This window comes from Prosopis cineraria, unplaced genomic scaffold (genome assembly GCF_029017545.1).
Source record: "Prosopis cineraria cultivar Desert tree isolate PC_DT_omini unplaced genomic scaffold, ASM2901754v1 PC270, whole genome shotgun sequence".
NCBI lineage: Eukaryota > Viridiplantae > Streptophyta > Magnoliopsida > Fabales > Fabaceae > Prosopis > Prosopis cineraria.
Genome location: NW_026555597.1, coordinates 32,317 through 54,400, shown reverse-complemented (window position 1 = coordinate 54,400; position 22,084 = coordinate 32,317). Strand labels below are relative to the sequence as shown.

The 22,084-nt window shown below is 32.2% G+C and overlaps 2 long non-coding RNA genes across 2 annotated transcripts; both read left to right on the top strand.

The window, feature by feature from the left end:
- Positions 1-735: 735 nt before the first annotated feature.
- Positions 736-11,983, top strand: LOC129296148 (uncharacterized). The gene is made up of 7 exons (XR_008589702.1): positions 736-1,094; positions 2,373-2,435; positions 2,824-2,869; positions 3,271-3,320; positions 3,405-3,455; positions 3,769-3,837; positions 11,565-11,983. It is a non-coding gene; the product is annotated as an uncharacterized LOC129296148 (long non-coding RNA).
- A 4,986-nt stretch (positions 11,984-16,969) lies between these two features.
- LOC129296152 (uncharacterized) lies at positions 16,970-18,175 on the top strand. Its single transcript, XR_008589705.1, has 3 exons — positions 16,970-16,992; positions 17,113-17,152; positions 17,690-18,175. It is a non-coding gene; the product is annotated as an uncharacterized LOC129296152 (long non-coding RNA).
- The last annotated feature ends 3,909 nt before the right edge of the window (positions 18,176-22,084 follow it).

Sequence of the window (22,084 nt, the reverse complement as noted above, 5' to 3'; positions counted from 1 at the left end):
GCCATTTGCCCATCTTATATTGAAAAAAAAATACGTGGCAACTCATGTGTTATCTTATGTAAGTTAATAATAACTTTATAAAAATATTATCAATATTTTTCTATAATTAATGGTGAATATTTTTCTTGTTTTAAAAAATAAATTTTTATTCATATGATTCATCATTAAACTATGTTTAAGTTGTGTTGAAAAATCATTAAAATATTTTTTCATGTCATGTCATGTGTATCTTATTATTCTGACATGACAATCTCTATAATAAGATAACATAGTTATTAACTAGGGTTTTGAAAAATAAAATAAAATTAAAAAGTTAGAAATATTAATTTTAAACGTTTAAAAGTAATGAGTTATATATAACTATAACAAAATTTATGTCAATTTGTATTTCTTTACAAATAAATTTAAGGTGGTATGAGATTCATAAAAAAATATAAAATTAATTTATTATCATAATTAGTGAAAAATTATAGTATTAAATAAATAATTATGATAATTTTGTTAAAAGATAATGATATTAAATATTATAAAGTATAATCGTTTTTATTTTTCTTTGTCTTTTAATTATGAGTTCGGCTTTTCAAGTACACCCCCGCCAAAAGCCCGTACAATTCAAAGCTGAACTAACACGACAAGATCAAAAAATATTAATTATTAATTAATTGCGCTCATACAAATAAATAAGCCAGCGCGCGGTTGCGCCAATCTTAAGCGAGCCTAATCCCAACGGTCGTTTCTAAGCATCGACCTTTGTGATGCGAGTTGCGTTGCTTCGCCGAGTGGGTCTAGTCCTATGGTTCCATCATATGGGTCTGGCTCTACCATGAACGTCATCGTCTTCTGCTTGGTAGAGAGGTGTTGAAGGAGCACGACTTGCAATTGGCTGACCGGCACAAGAGCCAATTGGAAACCAAGTTAGCTAAGACGGCAAGGATCTCATCTGGGGCGATTATGGGCCTCACTACGCGTAGATGAGGAAGGTCTGCACACTCTAGCTTTTCTCTCCCAAGCGCCTTGAAGCCTTAAGACCCCTTCGAGAAGACGAGGCACCGCCATGGTTGAGTCCATCTTCAAGAGAAAGCACTAGAACCGATGTAAGTAAGATCCGCTACAAAAGTCGATCTGGTACCTTCCTCCGGGTACTCAACAACTATAGTCATCTCCCTTTCTCCTCTTAGCTCTAGTCCGTCGAGTAATTTATTTGAATGTTGTGAACCCAGCTGTGCTTCTAGCTTTCTTGACGACCTTTGAAAGATTCCTAGTTTCAGTCAAGCGCTGGTACTTCTGTTGAAATGCAATATAGCTTTGGTAGTATACTAATACTTCACAATGCTTGGTTGATTGATTAGATTCCAATTACGACCCTTCATCTGCATTTACAATAATTCATAAATTTGTTATGATAATGGGTTTTATGGACTTTTTACTAATCAGATCATCGGCATAAAGGGACATCAGTATCAATGTATATAAAATAGTATCTCTGTTAAGTTGCTCGCAGGTTATGACTTGCAGGGTTAATCTCTTGGATTATACACGATTCACAGAGACTTAGGGGAGAAGACGTGATATGAAATTGTTTATTTCTTTGTGGTGAATTCAAAGGGGATGGGGAATTTCTTACAAGTTAAATATGGGTATGAGGATGGTGACCTTAGTATCGAACCTATACCTTACTCAGAATTAAAACCTCCTTGAGGGGTGATTTAGTGGTGGCATTTACTGGAGTGTAAGCGTATAACCAAAGCCCTTAATTTTGTTGTATGATGATATGCTTTAATTTTATACTTGATATACGTCGAATGTATTAAAGTTCAGTGATAATTGCATTTTTCAGTGTCCATTTGTTTGTTAAAGAATTCTAAAATTCAATTTCCTATTTATTAATTACTTTAGCTAGTAATTACTATTTGGGATTATAGAGGATTCATCTTTTATCAAATTTATTATACAACTGTTGATGGTTTCAAGAATTTTATACTTCCAGGTTGTAATTGGGCTCGAATTTGTCCCATCATATGCAAAAGTTTCTTTATTTCAACAACCAATTGAGGAATATAGTGATAAGGAGCTAGAATATGCTGACAGTACTTGTGGTATTGTTAACTTTTTATGAAAGTTGACGTTTTTTTTTTTGTAACTTTTTTAGTTATTAATCCTCTTGTGATTGCATGAACGGAAATCCTTAATTGAGATGCTAGTGTGAAGCACTAATGCACTATCTCATTTTAAATAACTAGTATGCTAGGTAGAATTAGTATTATGCTTATTCCTGAAAATGTACATTGATAAGATATTAGTGTGAAACATGTGATGTTAGGCATTCAAATTCCTTGTTTAGTGGCTGTGATGAGCGCTGCGTGCTTTTGCAGAAACGATGCTGTTATGAATTTTAGCAAATGGCAGAACATATTAAAAAATGGGAGAAGATTTGGGTAAGTTTGGCTTGACCCCATTATCATTTTGTGTCACTATATTGACTTAAAGACCCCATTCTGTTCTTTTTCCCTCTTTTATTTTTATTTCCCCCTCTCCTGATAGTGCAAAAAGAAAAATAAGGGTCAGGGACTTTTCCCCCCCGCTTCTGTTAATAAAAAGGTGAAAAATATGAGTTGGCTTGTAATTACTGTAAAAGCCAAGATTAGCCATTTTCCACCTTTAAGTGTCTGGCCTAATTGACATAGTTTTACTGCTTGTGACATGGCCGATTGGTTTGAGGGGATTGTAGCAAAGAGCAAATGCATTTTTGAGAGAAGAGTTACTGTTGGTGAGGCTGTTGTGTATTGTTGGCTGCTGATGTTGTATGTTTTCCTTGTTTGACAGGGACATGATTGCGTTGAAGCTCAACAATATTGTGCCTCATTTCTCAGTGAGTTGGTTGTCCTTGTGGGCCGTAAGAATTTGCTTTAATTCTTACAGAACAAAGTGTAGATCCCCCCTCTCTTTGTGTTAATGTACAATTTGATTTTTCTACGTTACTTCATCTGTGTCTGTCATCCTGAAAGTGGGAAGAAGTGTACAGTCCAACAAGCGGAATAGAAATACGTAGAAAGGAAGAATCGAGTATATGCTGTTTATGTTCAACTCAAATCAATTGTTAAATAAAATTATCCTTTCTGCCACTTAAAATTTTCTTTTTGGTGTAATATGGTGCATTTGCTTATTTTTGATATTGCTAAAGTTGGTGTATCATAGTACTTTGCCGAAACTTCTTTCTTAAGAGCTTTAAAATGTATTTGGAAGATTAACTATGATGTTTGCTTACTATAGGCATCAAGGCCGGTGATTTGCAGGATTAGCATCATCAATTGATATTATTGGTCAGTTTTGAGGTTCTTTTTTCATGGCAGATACATAATTCTTTCAACTTCTGGCAATGACATCTTTTGGCTTTTTGCATATAGTTTATGATGCATCAAAAGGATCCTCCAGCTAATGCAAGAAATTGAAGAATGGTACTTCTATTGATGATAACTTTCCATTTCAATTGATTTCCGTTTTGATTCTTAATCCGATGATACTTCCACTTAAATTGTTTTTAGTTGTAGTTTTAAAAACTATCAAATCCAAATCATCAAATTCAATCCATCAGTTCACAATTATAGTGGACTCCCGACCCACTAGGTAGAGAGAAGCCACCTCCCCCGAACCACAAGTATTAATTTGCTTTGGCTTCTCTTTTGATCTTTTGATTTTATTATCTCTTATGCTTTCGTAAGGAATAGAACCATTTGATCATGACATATCCTGAACATTTTGGTAGTCTAGAGACGGCAAGGATCTCATTTGGGCTATTGATCATGGTTGAGTCTGTCTTCAACGATTCCATAAATCCTGGTACGCTATTTGTCCTTGTTACTTCTTGTAGGTCTATATAATTTTGGTAATCCAGAGATGATTTGATTGTTCCACCGTGTTGTGTTTTGTGCTTTGCTCTCTTTGAAATAGAGGAGAAGCAGGGGTAGTTTACTAATACTTCACAATGCTTGGTTGCTTGATTAGATTCCAATTATGACCCTTCATCTACCTTCATGGCCTTGTGAAAAAAGTGAGATTGATTAATAGTCTTAAACTTGACTTATTGAGCTACCTTGTTTTTTCTTGGCTTCATGTCTTCAAATTTTTTAAAGTTGGCATAAATGACAAATGACAATATTTTTTGAAAAAATATATGTCCTTGCTATTTTATCTCAACTTGCATCTTCAATGCAATCATACTAGGCTTATTGATGTTTGTATCATTTGATGTCTAATGTGGATGTGCATAAATACAATTATAGGGGTATACTTTTTCTCTTCAGCTTAGACTTTTCAAGTTTTTATTGCTTGTAGCCCTTGTACATATACATATTTGGCAAAATTTCTCTTGTATGTGCACTTGAAAGGCTTGATGCCCACTACATGATGTGTTGCTTATTTTGACAGCTCCTATACAAATGTGGGAATGTTTTGACTATTTTGGATCCTTTAACTTGGATATCAAATGTGGGAATATTTAGACTATTTTGGATTTGTAAATTCGATTATAAATGTGAGAATGTTCTGATTGTTTTATATCCTTTAACTTGGATCACAAATTTGAGAATATTTGGACCATTTTGGATCCTTTAAATTTGATTATAAATGTGAGAATGTTCTTACTATTTTTGATCATTTAATTTAGATTTTGACGGCTCTTATATTGAGAATGTTTTGACCATTTTGGATGCTTTAACTTAGATTACAAATAGGGGAATGTTCTGATTGTTTTGGGTTCTTTAACTTAGATTTTGATGGATCCTATACAAATTTGAGAATGTTTTAACCGTTTTGGATGCTTTTATAATTGTGGGAATATTCTAATCATTTTGGATCCCTTAATTTTGGATACAAATGTAGGAATGTTTTGATCATTTTAGATCATTTAACTTGAAATATAAATGTTGGAAAATTGTGGCTTATGTAAATGTTGGAAAATTGTAATTGTTTTGGATCCTTGAAATTGGAATGCAAATGTTGGGAAATTATGACTCATGCTAATGCGGGAAAATTGGCATTTTTGGATCTTTGAACTTGGAATGCAAATGTGGGAAAATTGTGACCATTTTATTTTGGATTCTTATACTTGGAATAGAAAGCTTCCTTGTGATGTTTTACAATTGCATATTTGGCTTCTAAATAGCCCTTGCATTGTTTGATGCTTGTTTTAAATGTCCTTGTAGGAAAAGTGTGAATGATTAATAGGCTTAAACTTCACTTGCTGAGCTGCCTTATTTTTCCTTACCTTCATGTCTTTGAGATTTTTTTAAAGTAGCATATTTAGCGTATATGAGAAATGTTAATTTTTTTTTTGAAAAATATATGTCCTTGCTATTTTATTTGAACTTGCATCTTCAATGCACTCGTACTAGGCTCATTGATGTTTATCATTTGATGCCTAATTTGAATGTGCATAAATATAATTAAAGGGTTTAGTTTTGCTCTTCAGCTTAGCCTTTCCGTGCCTTTGCTGCTTAAAGCCCTTGTACGTTTACATGTTTGGCAAATTTCTCTTGTATGCACACTTGTAAGGCTTGATGCCCATTGGATGATGGGTTGTTTGTTTTGACAGCTCCTATACAAATGTGGGAATGTTCTGATCGTTTTGGATCCTTTAATTTGGATATCAAATGTGAGAATATTTGGACCATTTTGGATCCCTTAAATTCAATTACAAATGTGAGAATTTTTTACTGTTTTGGATCCTCTATCTTGGATAAGAAATGTGGTATATAAATATGGGAATGTCTTGATCATTTTGGATTCTTTAGTTTGGATATCAAATATGGGAATATTCGGATTGTCTTGGATCCTTTAAATTCGATTACATATGTGGGAATATTTTGACCATTTTGGATCCTTTATCTTGGATAAGAAATGTGGTATACAAATGTGGGGATATTCATATCATTTTGGATCTTGGATATCAAATATGGGAATATTTAGACTGTTTTGGATCCTTTAAATTCAATTACAAATGTGGGAATGTTCTGACCATTTTAGATCCTTTATCTTGGATAAGAAATGTGGTATACAAATGTGAGAATGTTCTCATCGTTTTGAATCCTTTAACTTGGACCATAAATTTGGGAATGTTCGGACCTTTTTGGATCCTTTAAATTCAATTACAACTGTTAGAATGTTCTGATTGTTTTGGATCTTTGATGACTCATATTTGAAATATTTTGACCATTTTGAATCCTTTAATTTGGATTGCAAATGTGAAAATGTTTGATCGTTTGGATCTTTTAACTTCAATTATAAATGTGGGAATGCTCTAATTGTTTTGGATTCTTTAACTTAGATTTGGAAACAAATGTGAGAATGTCTTGATTATTTTGGATTCTTTTGTGTGGATTACAAATGTAGAAATTTTCTATCCATTTTGGATCCTTTAATTTCTATTAAAAATGTGAGAATGTTCTGATCATTTTTGGATCCTTTTACTTTAAATATCAAAATTGGAAAATTGTGGCATATACAAATGTTGGAAAATTATAACTATTTTGGATCCTTGAAATTCAAATGCAAATGTTGGAAAATTATGACTTATGCAAATGTGGAAAAATTGACCATTTTAAATCTTTAAAATTTGAATGCAAATGTGGGAAAATTATATTGTGACTTACACCAATGTAGGAAAAATGTGACTGTTTTGGATTCTTGTACTTGAAATAGAAAGCTGCATTTTGATTCATTACAATCATATATTTGGTTTTCTAAATAGGCTTCCATTGTCTTAGACTTCTTTTGAACGTCCTTTGGGAAAAGTGAGATCAATTAATAGGCTTAAACTTGACTTGGTGAGCTGTATTATTTTTCCTTACCTTCATGCCTTGAGAATTTTTGAGGTAGCATATGTTGCGTGCATGAGAAATGACTTTTTTTTTAAAATATATGTCCTTCCTATTTTATTTGAACTTGCATCATCAATGCACTCCTATTAGGCGCAATGATATTTGTATCATTCGATGCCTAATCTATATGTGCATAATATAATGGAAGGGGTCTACTTTTGCTCTTCAATTTAGACTTTTTGTGTCTCTGCTGCTTGGAACCCTTGTACATATTCATGTTTGACATTTTTCTCTTGTATGCACATTGCAAGGCTTGATGCCTATTGCATGATGTGTTGCTTAATTTGATAGCTCCTATACAAATGTGAGATTGTTCTGATCATTTTGAATACTTTAACTTCCATCTCTAATGTGAGAATATTTGGACCATTTCGAAGCCTTTAAATTTGATTAGAAATGTGAGCATGTTCTAACTATTTTGGATCCTTTATCTTGGATAAAAAATGTGATATACAAATGTGAGAATGTTTTGATCATTTTGGATCCTTTAACTTGGATAACAAATTTAGGAATAGTCAAACCATTTTAGATCCTTTAAATTCGATTACAATTGTAGGAATGTTCTGACCATTTTGGATCCTTTAACTTAGATTTTTGGTAGCTCTATATATAGAATGTTTTGACCATTTTGGATGTTTTAACTTGGATAACCAATATGAGAATGTTTTGACTATTTTTTATGCTTTAACTTGGATTATAATTGTGGAAATGTTTTGACTATTTTGGATCTTTTTACTTGAAATACAAACATTGGAAAATTGTGCTTTATGCAAATGTTGGAAAATTGTAACTGTTTTGTATCCTTGAAGTTGGAATGCAAATGTTGAAAAATTATGACTTATGCCAATGTGAGAAAATTGAACATGCTGTATCTTTAAACTTGGAATTCAAGTGAGGGAAAATTGTGACCGTTTTGGATTCTTGTATTTGGAATAGAAAGTTGCCTTTTGATTTTTTACAATCATATATTTGGCTTTCTAAATAGCCTTTCATTGTTCGATACTTGTTTGGAATGTCCTTTGGGAAAAGTGAAATTGATTCATAGGCTTGAAATTGACTTGTGAACTGTCTTATTTTTCCTTACCTTTTTGTCTTGAGAATTTTTGAAGTAGCATACGCAGTGTATATGAGAAATGACTATGTTTTTTTTTTGGGAAAAAATATGTCCTTCCTATTTTATTTGAACTTGCATATTCAATGCACTTCTACTAGGCTCGATGATGTCTATATATATGATTTGATGCCTAATCTAGATGTGCATAGATACAATTAAATGGGTCGACTTTCCTTGTCTTTGTTGTTTGGAGCCTCTGTACTTGTTCTACATGTTTGGCAAATTTCTCTTGTATGTGCTACAAAGCTTGATGCCCACCACATGATGCGTTGCTTATTTTGACAACTTCTATACAAATGTGAGAATGTTTTGATCGTTTTAAACCCTTTAACTTGGATCACATAGCATGCTACAATATCATTATCATCGTGCTCATATTTATCAACATCTTCCAAAATCAAAAGTTGAAACTCATTTTCATGTATCACAATTACATAAATGTACAAAACCCTATTTGCATATTTTAAAAACTAAAACAATATGCATACATTTATGCGTATAAAAGTATATTTTTAAAATTCACAAACACTTATAATTAATTAACAAGTAATAACACGCAATAGATTTTTTTTGGTTACATCAAATTTTTGAGAATTTAAAGGTTATTCCTAATGATCACTTGCTTTCGAGCTCAACTCAGTTTTACTTCACAAGATTAGTCTACAGTAATAACTAATACTCATCACTAATAATAATTAAAATCAATACTTCGAACTTTTAATTTCACATCTTAACAACCAAATTTCCTAACCACTACTTCAATCTTATACTTAATGAGTTTATTAATTCCTATTAACTGTATTTAGCTCTCATTAACTCAAATAATAAATAATATAACAACCAATAATCCAAAGTTATCCTTTAGAGGTTTAAGGTTCATCCAAAATAGATAACCCAAGTTCACAATCTTGTAAAAACTCTTAAATTAGGTGTAGAATGCTTAAATAACTCTCATTAGCCTTATTAGAACCAATATGTTATGGAGGAAACTCAAGCTTGAAAGTATAGAAGAGGGGAGAAATGAGAGGAAAAGCTTTACCTTGAGTATGAAAGCTTAAGTCTCTTCTTTAGTTAGTTTTTTTACCAATATACTGTAAATAGTAAAAAAATTTATCGAAATGTTGCACCATGAAAATATTTACCTAAATGTTGTACCAAAAATCGTTCATACTGAGAATAAGTTTGTGGGTATGAAGAAATCATTCAAGCCAAGAACGATTTTATAATCAGAAATTGTTTTTTTTAATAAATGAAAAATGAAATCGTTCATTGGGTGAATGATTTTAGCTTTTTTATTGATGTGACATTTTATTCACTGTTAACTATGAGAATATCTGCTTTTCCCTCTTGCTTTGCTTTTTCTTGCATGATTCATTTAAGCATGAGATAGATGGCCACTTATTATTGTTAATACTCCTCCAGCACTCGAAGAGTTTGATAGAACATCTGAGTACTTGTAATGGTATTGAAGATATATCTAACAATGGATCCAATATATTAGTAGTGATATTAGGTATGCGGTAAGTTTTTCACTTTTTTCTACTAGTACCATTGATTAAGAGCGGGTGAGTTGAAAAGTGATGATGATGAGGGTGGTACGTAATAAGGCTCAAATTGAATAGGATTAGGAGAGGTGAAAGGGGGTGATGAGATGATAGGCTAGCATGTAATGAGATTGACTAAAATTTTGAGGCTCTCATTTTCCTACATTTTCATTTTCAATTAGTAGTTGGGTAGATAAATAGCTACCACATCGTTTGCTCAGTCTATCTCAAGGAATTTGTAGATGAGGCAACTCAAATTTTGGTAGAGCATACTGAGGATTCTTGTTAAATTGTTGTTCTCTCATTACAAGTAAGATGTTGTATTGGTCGTAAACAACCCTATCTCGATAATCAATGTAATGAGAGCATTTTGAATGAGAATTAATCATTAGCTCATATAAATCCTTTGTTATGTTAGCCTAAAATAAACAACAAACATTATTACATTATAATAATTTTTTATAAAGAAAAAAAATGGTACTAGTAGAAGAAGGTGAAAAACTTATCACGTTCATAGTATTACCACTAATACATTGGATCCATTATTAGGTATATTTTCATTACCATTGCATGTACTCAAATATTCTATCAAACTTAAAGGCCAGAGGAGCATTAACAATAGTAAATGACCATCTATCTTATGCTTAAATAAATCACGTAGGAAAAGTAAAGCAAGAAGGGAAAGTAGAGATTCTCATAGTTAACAATGAATAAAATATCACATCAATAAAAAAGATGAAATTTCATTGAATAAAAAATAATTTTTAATTATAAAATCATTTTTGGCTTGAACGATTTTTTTATAGCAACAAACTTGTTCTTGGTATAAATGATTTTTAGTGTAATATTTGGGTAAATATTTTTTACGGTGTGGCATTTCAATAATTTTTTTTATCGTTTGCAGTATGTTGGTGAAAAAGCCTCTTTAGTTCCAAAAAGTTTGCCTTAACAGACAAACACCTTCTCCTATTACCCTTTCCGTTTTCCTCTTCAATTCTCTTTCTATTTCAGCTTGCATGCACGAGTCGATGAGTCAACTTTTTGACCATATGCCATATTGCATTGTGCCTCCATTTCCATTAATTATTTCATAGTTCCTCCATTTAAAAATATAAGGCATTTTTTGAGAAGTTGAATGTTTAAAAATGTAAGGCATTTTTAATCTTTTGAAATGCAATCATTGCCTTTTTTCTAAAAATGCCTCTATTGATAATGACTTTATATTTATTGTAGAGTATTTAATAGGAATAAATTTGAAAAGATAATGTTAGTTTGAAAGTAGATAACTATTTTATTAAAGGTGAGATTTAGTTAAAAATGCCTTATATTTTTGAATAAAGGGAGTACACATTTCCATTATATTTCATTAATGTTATATTTTCAATACTACTACATTCTTTTTTCAATATTATTTCTCAAATAAATGGAATATTAAATGAAGTGTATTTTTGAAAGTTTATATTTTTGTTTTGAAAAATAAAATTGTAAATTTTATTTAATAAACTTTATTGATATGTGTGATTTTATTTAAAAATATGTTATAATTTAAAATAGATGAATTCTATCTAGGGAAAATGACAATAAAATCTCTATAAATTACATAAATGATAATTTGATTTCTTAAAATACCATAATTCTACTGAATTCCTTAAGGGTCATTAATGAATATATAAATGATCAAATTATCCTTATTGAAAATAAAAATCTTGATGTTACTATAAGTGTTAGAAATAACAAGCAATGATAATAAATTTTGTTTAAATAATTAAAATTTTTTATTTATATTCACAACAATCCAACAACAAATTATAACTTTATATGTCAAATTTCTAATATTAGTACAAAGACAATTTGATCATTTATGTAAATTTATTAATAATATAAAATTTTTTATAAATTTAAGTAAAATTATAACATTTTAAAAGATGAAATTATTATTTATATAATTTAAAAAATTTTATTATTATATTTTCTACTATCGTTTCACCGGGGTTCTGTGTGTACATGGTGTAACAATATCTTTTTCTACAGGGGTTTACTTTACGAGGTCGGGAAAGACGTTCAAATCCAAATTTGAGTCCTGAACGGTTAAACCCATATCTCCCGGTCATAGCCTCGCTCTCGGACTCTGCTCTTCTTTCCTGGCGTCGTCACCGTCACCCACCATTCTTTGTGCTCTCCGGTGACGTCCTCTGGCTCCCAACAGTCGTGCTTATTTGTTTTTGACCTTGAATCCTCAGTGATACAACTCTCTCTCTCTCTCTCTCTCACACATTTTTCGCAGGCTAATCAAACCGAGAAATGGTTTTTCTCGTTAAATGGATTGGAGGAAATTGGTCCAATTTTCAATCCATGTACTAGTGACTTCCATGAAATGTTCTTATTGTTAAAATTGTCAGAGGGTTTATGGACAATTGGCCTTTCTCTTCAAATTAAGCATGTGTGTTTGAATTTGGGATTAATCACAGCATGTTCATCATCTTATAAGGAGGATTTCGGGGTTTTGATGCCAATGAAGATGGGGACAATTTTGTCTTTTTATTCACTGAAGCACTTAGCCTGATCGTTCTGAAGGATTCTTAATACAACAACAACAACAAGCCTTTATCCCATTAGGTGGGGTCGGCTACATGGATTGCAAGACGCCATTGTGCTTTATCATTAAGGATTCTTAATATTAAAATAAAATGATGACTTCAATGTAGAGTCGAGAATAAGAGCTGAGCCTGAAGGCTCTGTTTAAATAAGGGTTCGGGCTTTGAGAATGATTTTTTTAAAAAAATAATTGGGTTTGAGGGTTTGGCACTGATAAGTCCAGTAAAAAAGGACTCGGGCTCGGGTGACCCTTCAAATCCTGTTATATTATTATTTTCTTTGGTGCAACACGTGTTTAAAGTCAATGACATGCTTATTTGATACTACACGCATTAGATTATTATTAACTTTAATTTATTCTAAAATTGATTTAATATAATTTAATAAATATCAGTGTATAATATAAAATTTTTAATATTTTTTATTTTTGTATAATTATTATGTTTGTGTATTTATAAAAAATGAACTGTTTTTTAACCAAGATTAAATTTTATTACTAGACTTCTAAATGTGTGTTGTTTAATTTCTAAAAAATTACGAGGATTTTGAATTTTTTAATTTCAAAATATTTTAATTAATTTATAATGTTTAATTTTATTTTTATTTTTTTAAAAAAGGCTTACGGGTCCGGCTTTGAGTCCTTCACATAAGGGCCGAGCTTAAAAAATAGGGCTCAAAATGAAAAATCGGGCTTTAGGGCTCAGGCCCTTAAGGGCTAAGCTTATAAGGGTCGGGCTTGCACGTATTCCCAATTCTACTTAGATGATCTCGGTGTTTTCATAGATTCATTTTTAATTTGAACTATAAAAGGGCGCTTAGATGATTTACTTGTATCTCACTACCTCTTTGGTCACTTCACATTGAGTTATGGTTCCCCTTTCTCTCTTTTTCTTTTTAGGCATTGTTTTGTACCCAATCTGTGATGAATCATACTGTTTGAGGTCATTGAAAAGCGTGACTCCTTGTAAATTTTATATTATATATAGAGGCTCCTTATAAATTTTATATTATACATAGATATAGATATGTAGATGCTATATACATACATACATACATACATACATATATATTTTACCTTTCACGCTTTCTCGATATGTGGATTTACAACACTTATTTTATCATCTGATTTTTGTTTCTTTTACTGCTGTTACAGTTTATTTGTTCTTGACCATTCTTTGGGACGTTAAGGTAAATGTATGAAAAGCTTCCCAAAACTGTTCTGTTCTGTATTTATTTGACTACTTGTACACCCTATTTTGTTCTCAGTATTTCATGTCTTTCAAATGAAAAATTGGTGTTTGATTTTGGTTTTTTTGAACCATAGCTTTCTCTTTTTTGCTGGCTTATAATTATAATTAAATTACATGAGATGAACATGGTCATCTATCATATCTGAGTATATGATAGAATCCAACTCTAAACTTAAATGCACGACAACATAAAACTATAAAACAAGCAATAAATGAGGGAAATGCTGAGGTTTTGCTATTAATGACTGGATAACCAAATCAATGTTACAAAATGACTTTCACTAATTCTGGCCAAAACCCTATTCCCTAATCAGTACCAAGATTACAAGAACAAATGCTGAAACAGCCCCTCGCTGGTTTTTCGAGAGACCAGGACTTTCCTCACTTGTATCTCTTCTCTAAAACATTCTTGTTGAGTCCTTCCCAAAACAAAGTACAATATTAAAGCAACCTAAAAGTAACTCTAGCTACTATGCTGAGTTTATAGCCACTCTACAAACATCATGACTTCTCCCTATTATCAGGACCCTTAGTACAATAACCTTAAACTGCTGGGTCTTTCCTCTCTGTCCCTTGTCTCCCCCTCAATTTCCTCTCATATGTCTTGATATATTTTCCGGCTCTATCATTACCCGCCCCTAAAAGCTTCACCTTGTCCTCAAGGGGAAAATCTGGAAATTGCATTGTAATGGTGTCAACCAATTCCAAGAGTTCTTAAATTCGGGTAAATCCTTCCACTTCACAAGTATCTCTCGCTGTCCATTCATAAGAGTTCTGACTTTGCGGACTTCTTAAGGCTGCACTTGGAGTTCGAACTCATCAGAAAGTACTGGTGGAATAGTGGGATTAACAACAGCAGATTGCACAGATTTTTTAAGCTGAGAAACATGGAAAACAGGGTGGATTCTAGCTGTTGGAGGAAGTTCCAGCCGGTATGCAACTTGTCCCACCTTCCCAATAACCTTGAAAGGCCCATAGAAACGAGGACTCAATTTCTCATTGACTCTACGAGCTAAACTCTTCAATCGATAGGGTCTAATTTTAACATAAACTATATCGTTAAGCTCCAACTGAAGGTCTCGGCGGTGCTTGTTTGCTTGCTGCTTCATCTTGTTCTGTGCCACTGTGAGATTATCTTTTAAGGTTGCAACAACTTGATTTCGCATCTGAATCTGCTCATTAACTTCCTCTATTGCGGAGGATTCTTCGTGGAGTTTGAGGAATGTTGGAGGGTCCCTACCATAGAGTGCTTTAAAAGGAGTCATTCCCGCTGCACTGTGATGAGAAGTATTGTAACAATATTCTGCCCATGATAACCAATGAATCTATTGACTTGGCTTCTCATTCACAAAACACCTTAAATAAGTCTCCAATCCTCTATTTAGCACCTCTGTTTGGCCGTCTAACTCAGGATGATAGGCTAAACTGAGGCAAAGTTGGGTACCAGCCTGCTTAAATAATTCTTGCCAAAATTGGCTTATGAACACCCTATCTCTATCAGAAACTATGGTTTTAGGAAAACCATGTAGTTTCACAATCTCACTCACAAACACTTCAGCAACAACTTTAGCAGAAAAGAGTGAGATAATGGTAGGAAATGAGCATACTTGGTAAACCTATCCACCACCACAAATATAGTATCATACCTCTTGGATTTTGGTAGCCCGGTGATAAAATCCATACTAATATCTTCCTATATTCTTTGTGGAATGGGCAATGGTTGCAAGAGTCCAGCAGGAGTGAGAGCTTAGTATTTATTCTTTTGACAAATATCACACCTAGCAACATATTGTTGGGTGTCTTTCTTCATCCCTTCCTAATAAACAACATTGGTCAGCCGTTTATAAGTACGTAAATACCCTAAATGTCCTCCCATCGGTGAGTCATGGTATTCCTTTAGAAGTATTGGTACCTGCACAGAATTTTTTGACAGCACTAATTTTCCTTTGTAGTGTAAACACCCTTTAATCAGGCTGTACCTTTCTGCTTCTTCTGGATTAGTAATGAGTTGTTGCATAATCTTGCTCAATTCGGGATCAGCTTACACTTCCTTCTCCCATTCTTCGATGTTATTACATTGCCACATAGAAAACCCCATTATTTCTAGGGATTCTTCCTGTCTAGAGAGAGCATCAGTAGCTCTATTTTGCTTTCCTAGTTTGTAAGTGATTTCAAATTTGAATCCCATAAGTTTAGACACCCATTTTTGTTGATTCTCTTCCAATACTCACTGCTCCAGCAAGTACTTCAAGGCTTTTTGATCTGTTCGGATGTTGAATTTCTGCCCCCATAAATAGTGCCTCCATTTCTTGACTGCCATAACAATTGCCATCAGTTCTCTCTCATAAATGGAGCATTGTTGAGCTCTACTTAAGAGTTTTTGGCTATAATAAGCAAGGGGTCTGCCTCTTTGCATCAATACAGCACCAACCCTTGTCCCAGACGCATCTGTTTCTAGGTCAAATGGGATTGAGAAATCAGGCATTGCAAGCACTGGTAAGGTAGTCATAGCTGTCTTGAGTTTTTTAAAAGCTGTAGTTGCTTCCGATGTCCATTTGAAGGCATCTTTCTTGAGCAAATCAATGAGCGGGCTAGCTATTTTTCCATAGTTTCTAACGAATCTTCGATAATAACCGGTCAGCCCTAAGAAACCCCTTAGTGACTTCACACTCTTGGGTTGTGGCCATTTTACCATACTTTCTACCTTCAAGGGATCAGCTTGGACTCCTTCTTCTGAGATAATGTGGCCAAGATACTCAATCCTGGGCTGGACGAAATTGCATTTCTTCAAGTTGACCACCAACTGATTTTTTCTTAAGATATTTAACACTGTTTCTAAGTGTCCCAAGTGAGTAGATAGATCACTGCTGTACACAAGAATGTCGTCAAAAAAAACAAGTACAAATTTGCGTAAATGTTCACGAAATACCTCATTCATCAGTGATTGAAAGGTGGAGGGGATGTTGGTAAGTCCAAAAGGCATGACTTTAAACTCATAGTGTCCCTCATGGGTTCGAAAAGCTGTTTTATGTTCATCTCTAGCTTTGACTCGAATTTGATGATACCCCGACTTCGGCCAATTGAATGTAATTATAAGGTCAAAAATTACAATGATCCCTTTTTGAATTTACATGGTCTTGACTTGGTATTGATTTTTCTTTTTGAATTGACTTTTGCATCATAAATACTGTATCTAAATTCTATTTATGATACTGAAGTACGTCAGATGCTGAGATGTTCCATGAGTCTGACGCTAGGTGGCTTTTGTATCGTAAGAGCAAAGCTTTAACAAATATGTCAATCAAATAATCTTATTCTTAAAAGAAATCATGATATTTTCATAGTAAATTACTCCATTTAAAATTATAAAATATTTTTAAGTATTATATTAAAAAACACAAGGCATTTCTGGTTAATAAGATTTTTTTAAAAAAATACTTTTAATTGGAGGTATAATTGAGAAGATTTTTTTTTTTTTGAAAGAAAACTAATCCACAGATCCTTATAATGTTTTCAATTTTAAAGTATGTCTTTATAATGTTTATAGTTTTTTGAAAGAAAACTAATCCACAGATCCTTATAATCCTTATACTTCTGATTGTATCACTACTATCGTCTGTTTCCTGATCTTTTCCCCCTATTTTATCCCTAGTTTTCCCTTTCTGCAGATTCCTTTTTATTGAGGATATTGAATGCTTCAATTTTTGTCTAATATTCTTTATAACTATATGCAGGTGGCAGCGCAACATACTGCAGACTTTCATGTACTGGCAGGTTTGTTTCATTTTCTCACTGTGATTCCTGTTCTCAACTAGTTGTCAATAGATATTGAATTGCCTTTTTGTCCATGTGATGTGTGGATTTATCATAGAAAGGCGTAACTGTCTTGTAATTAATTTGATGATATCTTTGCAAAATACATCTTGAAAAAGCAGTATTTATACATAAATACATGAATATATGTATGTACATGCATATCTTGGTGCATGTTTGGTTTATCAATGGAGAGAGAGAGGTAGAAGTAAAAATCTAAACAGTTTATATCTCTTAATATTTTTTTAAGAGCGGGACCACGAGGGTCATTTAATTATCCCAATTTTTCTTTCCTTTTCATTGCGTTTTATTCCTAATTGCATCCTATTTTACCTGCCAAATGGGGCCTTAGTTTATATTTACGTTTCCCAGATTTTATGGTATGATTTTCCAAACACTTATGGGATACAATTATAATTAAGTGAAGTTATAATATAGTGAGATGTATCAGATCTTACGCAAAGTATTCTCTTGCTTTGCCTAAAATTCGTTTTACAGGTTTTGAAGCTCATGTATCAAGTTCCTGTTACTGCTCCTTACCATCAAAGTGTTTGGGCTAAAATTGGGAGGACTGTGACCCCATTCATCCACCGCCATGCTCCGGCGTTGAATACTCCTTTATCGGCGATCCAGAGATGGTGGTTCAGGTAGAGGATGCTCGGGAGACGGGACAGTACAAAGACCATTTGAAATGCTGTGCCCTTTATCTTCAAATGGAAAGGACTCCATATCAATGACTTTGTAGTTTGCTGCCAGTAGAATTGAACCTTTGATATTTGATCTATTGATGATATCGTTTTGGATTAGTGTATCTTCAAGAGTGTAGCATGTATGAAGCCATGTTCCAACTAGTTAATCACTTATGCCACAAGGGTAGGGCATGAGCGTGTAAGCGGTGACGCTTTGGCTGTGTGCAATTGCCTTAACAGAACAATTGAATAATCAACCTCTAGCTTAAAAAACCGTTGTCTTTTTTAACAGGTCTATTTTAGTTTCATCTTTGATGGTTAGGTAAATCGTTATCAATGTAGACCTTCATTTAAAAAACTTCACAAATATTATTTGTTGTTAGAGAAGATTTTTGTCATTGGATTGTTTTTTCAATTAGCTAGCTAGGCTTGTGATTTCAAGTAGCAACTTTTCTTTTTTCTTTTTTTAACCTCAAAGGGTTTTAGCGATTTAATTTAAGTAATAAGACATGACGCAAAGATGAGGGAGATACGAGTGTAAATGAGGGAATTTATGAGCTCGAAAGAGCATCCAAATGGCAACAAGTTATTGGGGAAAAAAAAAAACATATTAAAGACATAATTTTAAGTATATAAGTTTTGCCGTTTTATAAATATTATCATACTTCTCATTTTTCATTTGTTTAATAAAATTCATTTTATGATATGTTAAATCAAATTATTGACATGTGTAAATGAATAATTTGAAGGGGGCATACATGAATTTGTTCCACACACAAAACAGACACACACACATGATCACACCCACCCGCACACCTGTCTACAATATTTTGTTACTTGAGTGGTTGAAGAGAGCAAACTCAATTAAGAAGAGATTATTGAGTAGACAGGTACTCAATCAATTTAACACAGCATGATGAAGCATGTGAGTTCTGACGAGTCTGGAACATTAAAAAAAAAAAAATCAAGTATTTGAATATTTATGGAAGAGTTACTCAATTAAGGTGCAAACTTTTAAGCAAACGAACACCATTCAATGAGGATAAGTTGGCGAAATATAAGTCTTTCAGGAACCGGTCTTCCAATAAGAACATTACCGGAACACATACAAGGATGCGTGACTGTTTGGGTGTCATCATATCATTCAAATATTGAGAATCCCACTCAATTAGTATCAAAATAATGAACACAGTTCTAAACATAATGTGAGATGTATCCATAAAGTCAATAAATCTGTTAATCTTGTGGATGTAACCATAAAGTCAATACACCTGTTAATCTTGCAATAAGCATGTCTAATGTCTAATGTTCATTTCCTCTGGAGTATTATGAGAATTTTACATACAATTCTTAATTTAATAGCCACACGTTCTCTGGTTCATTTGGGGTCATTAGATGGACCGCTAGGATCCTTCCAATTGAATTTTCCTTTAGCCAAGGCACCATGCTAATTCTAGTCCATCTAAAAGTTCCTATAGTCTGTGCTGATTAGAGAGAGAAGAAAGAAAAGAAAAGATGAAGCATAAGATATTTGCATATTTTAGAGCAATTTTTTCTGTCATTTTTTTAAAAAAAATATTGGCGTTTAAGAGTAAATTCACAAAGCAGGCAAATAAAGTTGGTGCAGGCAGTCATGAATTAATTATCTCAATGAAACTAATAAAATCATTTTTTATTATTTTTATATTCATCTTGATCATGCATAAAAACATACTACACTGGTTTCTCCTCCTAAGAACATTACAACACTATTCCTTTTGAAATTTGAAGAAAAATGACAAAACATTTTAGGGAAATAGATTATTTCTGTACATTCAAGGTTGCATCAAGGCATATAAACTATTTTCCACATCAATTTGCATTTTCATCTCTCATCTAATCAATAGACTCAGTATCAAGAAAGATTTTACTGAGTTCATACAGCTGAACAAATCCACCAAGCACTAGAGACACTGTGCAAAGAACAAAACTCAGTCTAACAGAATCAAGTAAACTATAAATAAATAAACATGAGGACTACATATTCTCTTTGCTGCATCTCTTCATTAGGCCCACATCGTATAATTTTCAAGGCAAAATGTCGTATATAAAGCTCTAACTTTTGTGTGAACTATTTTCACACGCCTAATTATTATATTATAATATTATTTCAATTCTCTCCTCACTTAAAGAATAATATTTAAAGAGTATGATAAAACTTTATTTTTTTAAATTGTCCCATATTTTGAAATAAAGAAATTTTTTTAAAGTTGTTTTATAATTTGAGATAGAAAAAGTATAAATTATATCAATGACGTAGCTCAAATAGCATTATCTCTCCCTTGATGTAAAGAGTTCTAAGATCGATCCCCAAGTTACTCCAAAAAAGGAGTACAATTATGTGCGTGTAATCTGTGCGATGGAAGGTTGTTCAAGCCTTGTGATTATGATGTTGTCTTTATTGCCCATCAATTGTGAATTTGGGTTCATCGTTTTGAGAATAAGTAATTGACTGTGATAATTTTATTGTGAAGATTTCGGTAAAAGATATTTTGCATAACTAGGAAGTCCTTTGTCCTTGAAAACATTTAGGTTGCATTTGAATAAGTGAATTTAGATTAAAAATTTAAATTTAAAATTTTATATTTAAAATCTTACATTTAAAATTCATAAATTATAAATTTTTTGTTTAAATGACATAAAAACATTCAAATTATAATTTTAAAATATTCTATTTGAATCTTAAATAAAATTCAAGATAACAAATAAGGATTAGCACATGATGATTATAGCAATCCAAAGGTTGAGAATTGGACATGGATGATGACACTAGAACATTTTTGTTGAGAGCAGCGTTTGGCACCAAATGACGAAGGCAAACAAATAGAAGATACTAATCATAGACCGGTCTTGGATGGGATGATGAGGATGGATAGACATAGGTTGAATGCAATAGACTAACACCTAATGGTTGTAGCAGACTGACACCAGATGATGACATTGGATAGATGATGTAGGGGGTCACGTCCTGGTCATCGCTAGCTATCCAGTCCCCGCCTTGGTTGTAACTGGATAGCCAACGATGGGGACTGGACAACGGTTGCAATCCGATTCTAGTCGACGCCAACGATTATAATTAAAATCGATGAACGAACATGAACAAAGGAAAAGAAAATTTAAAATTTGAAATAATAACGGTTTAAAGAGAATTTAAAATTACAAATAGATTAGATTAAATTCAAATTAAAATATTTTTAATTACCCAAACAATAAATTTAACTTAAATTTAAATTCAAATCTAAATTCACATGCATTCAAACATAATATTAACTTTTTTTTTTTAATAAGGTGCTTTATTCACGAGATCAGTCCAGTGTAATTATCTTTTTTTGATAGAAAAGTTCTATGTCTAGTCCCTACAATTTTATTCAATTTTTAATTTGATGTTTTTATCTTGAAATTTTATGATTGGATCGTTATAAGTTTTTTATTTTTCTCCTCAGTACAATGAACCCTATATTATCTTAACATCATTGAAATATGTATGAATTGTATAAATCCGTAAATAACAGCCTAAAGTTAACTCAAATTTATAGCAAAATATTAACAAAAGGCAGTGACTAGGATTAAATTATAGCTTAAGTAAATTATAAAGATTTAATTATAATTTTTTAAACAATTATGATCAAATGGCCAATTGAATGTAATTATAAGGTCAAAAATTACAATGATCCCTTTTTGAATTTACATGGTCTTGACTTGGTATTGATTTTCCTTTTTGAATTGACTTTTGCAACATAAATACTGTATCTAAATTCTATTTATAATATTGAAATACTTCAAATGCTCAGATGTTCCATGAGTCTCATGCTAGGTGGCTTTTTTATCGTAAAAGCAAAGGTTTAAAAAATATGTCAATCAAATAATCTTATTGTTAAAAGAAATCATAATATTTTCAAAGTAAATTACTCCATTCAAAATTATAAAATATTTTTAAATATTATATTAAAAAACACAAGGCATTTCTGGTTAATAAGATTTTTTTTAAAAAAATGCCTTTAATTGGAGGTATAATTGACAAGATTTTTTTTTTTTCCGAAAGAAAACTAATCCACTGATCCTTATAATGTTTTCAATTTTAAATTATGTCTTTATAGTTTATTTGTTTTAATCAAGTGCATATAATTTGATCGATTAAATGTATTTGTCCCCAAATTAAAATTAC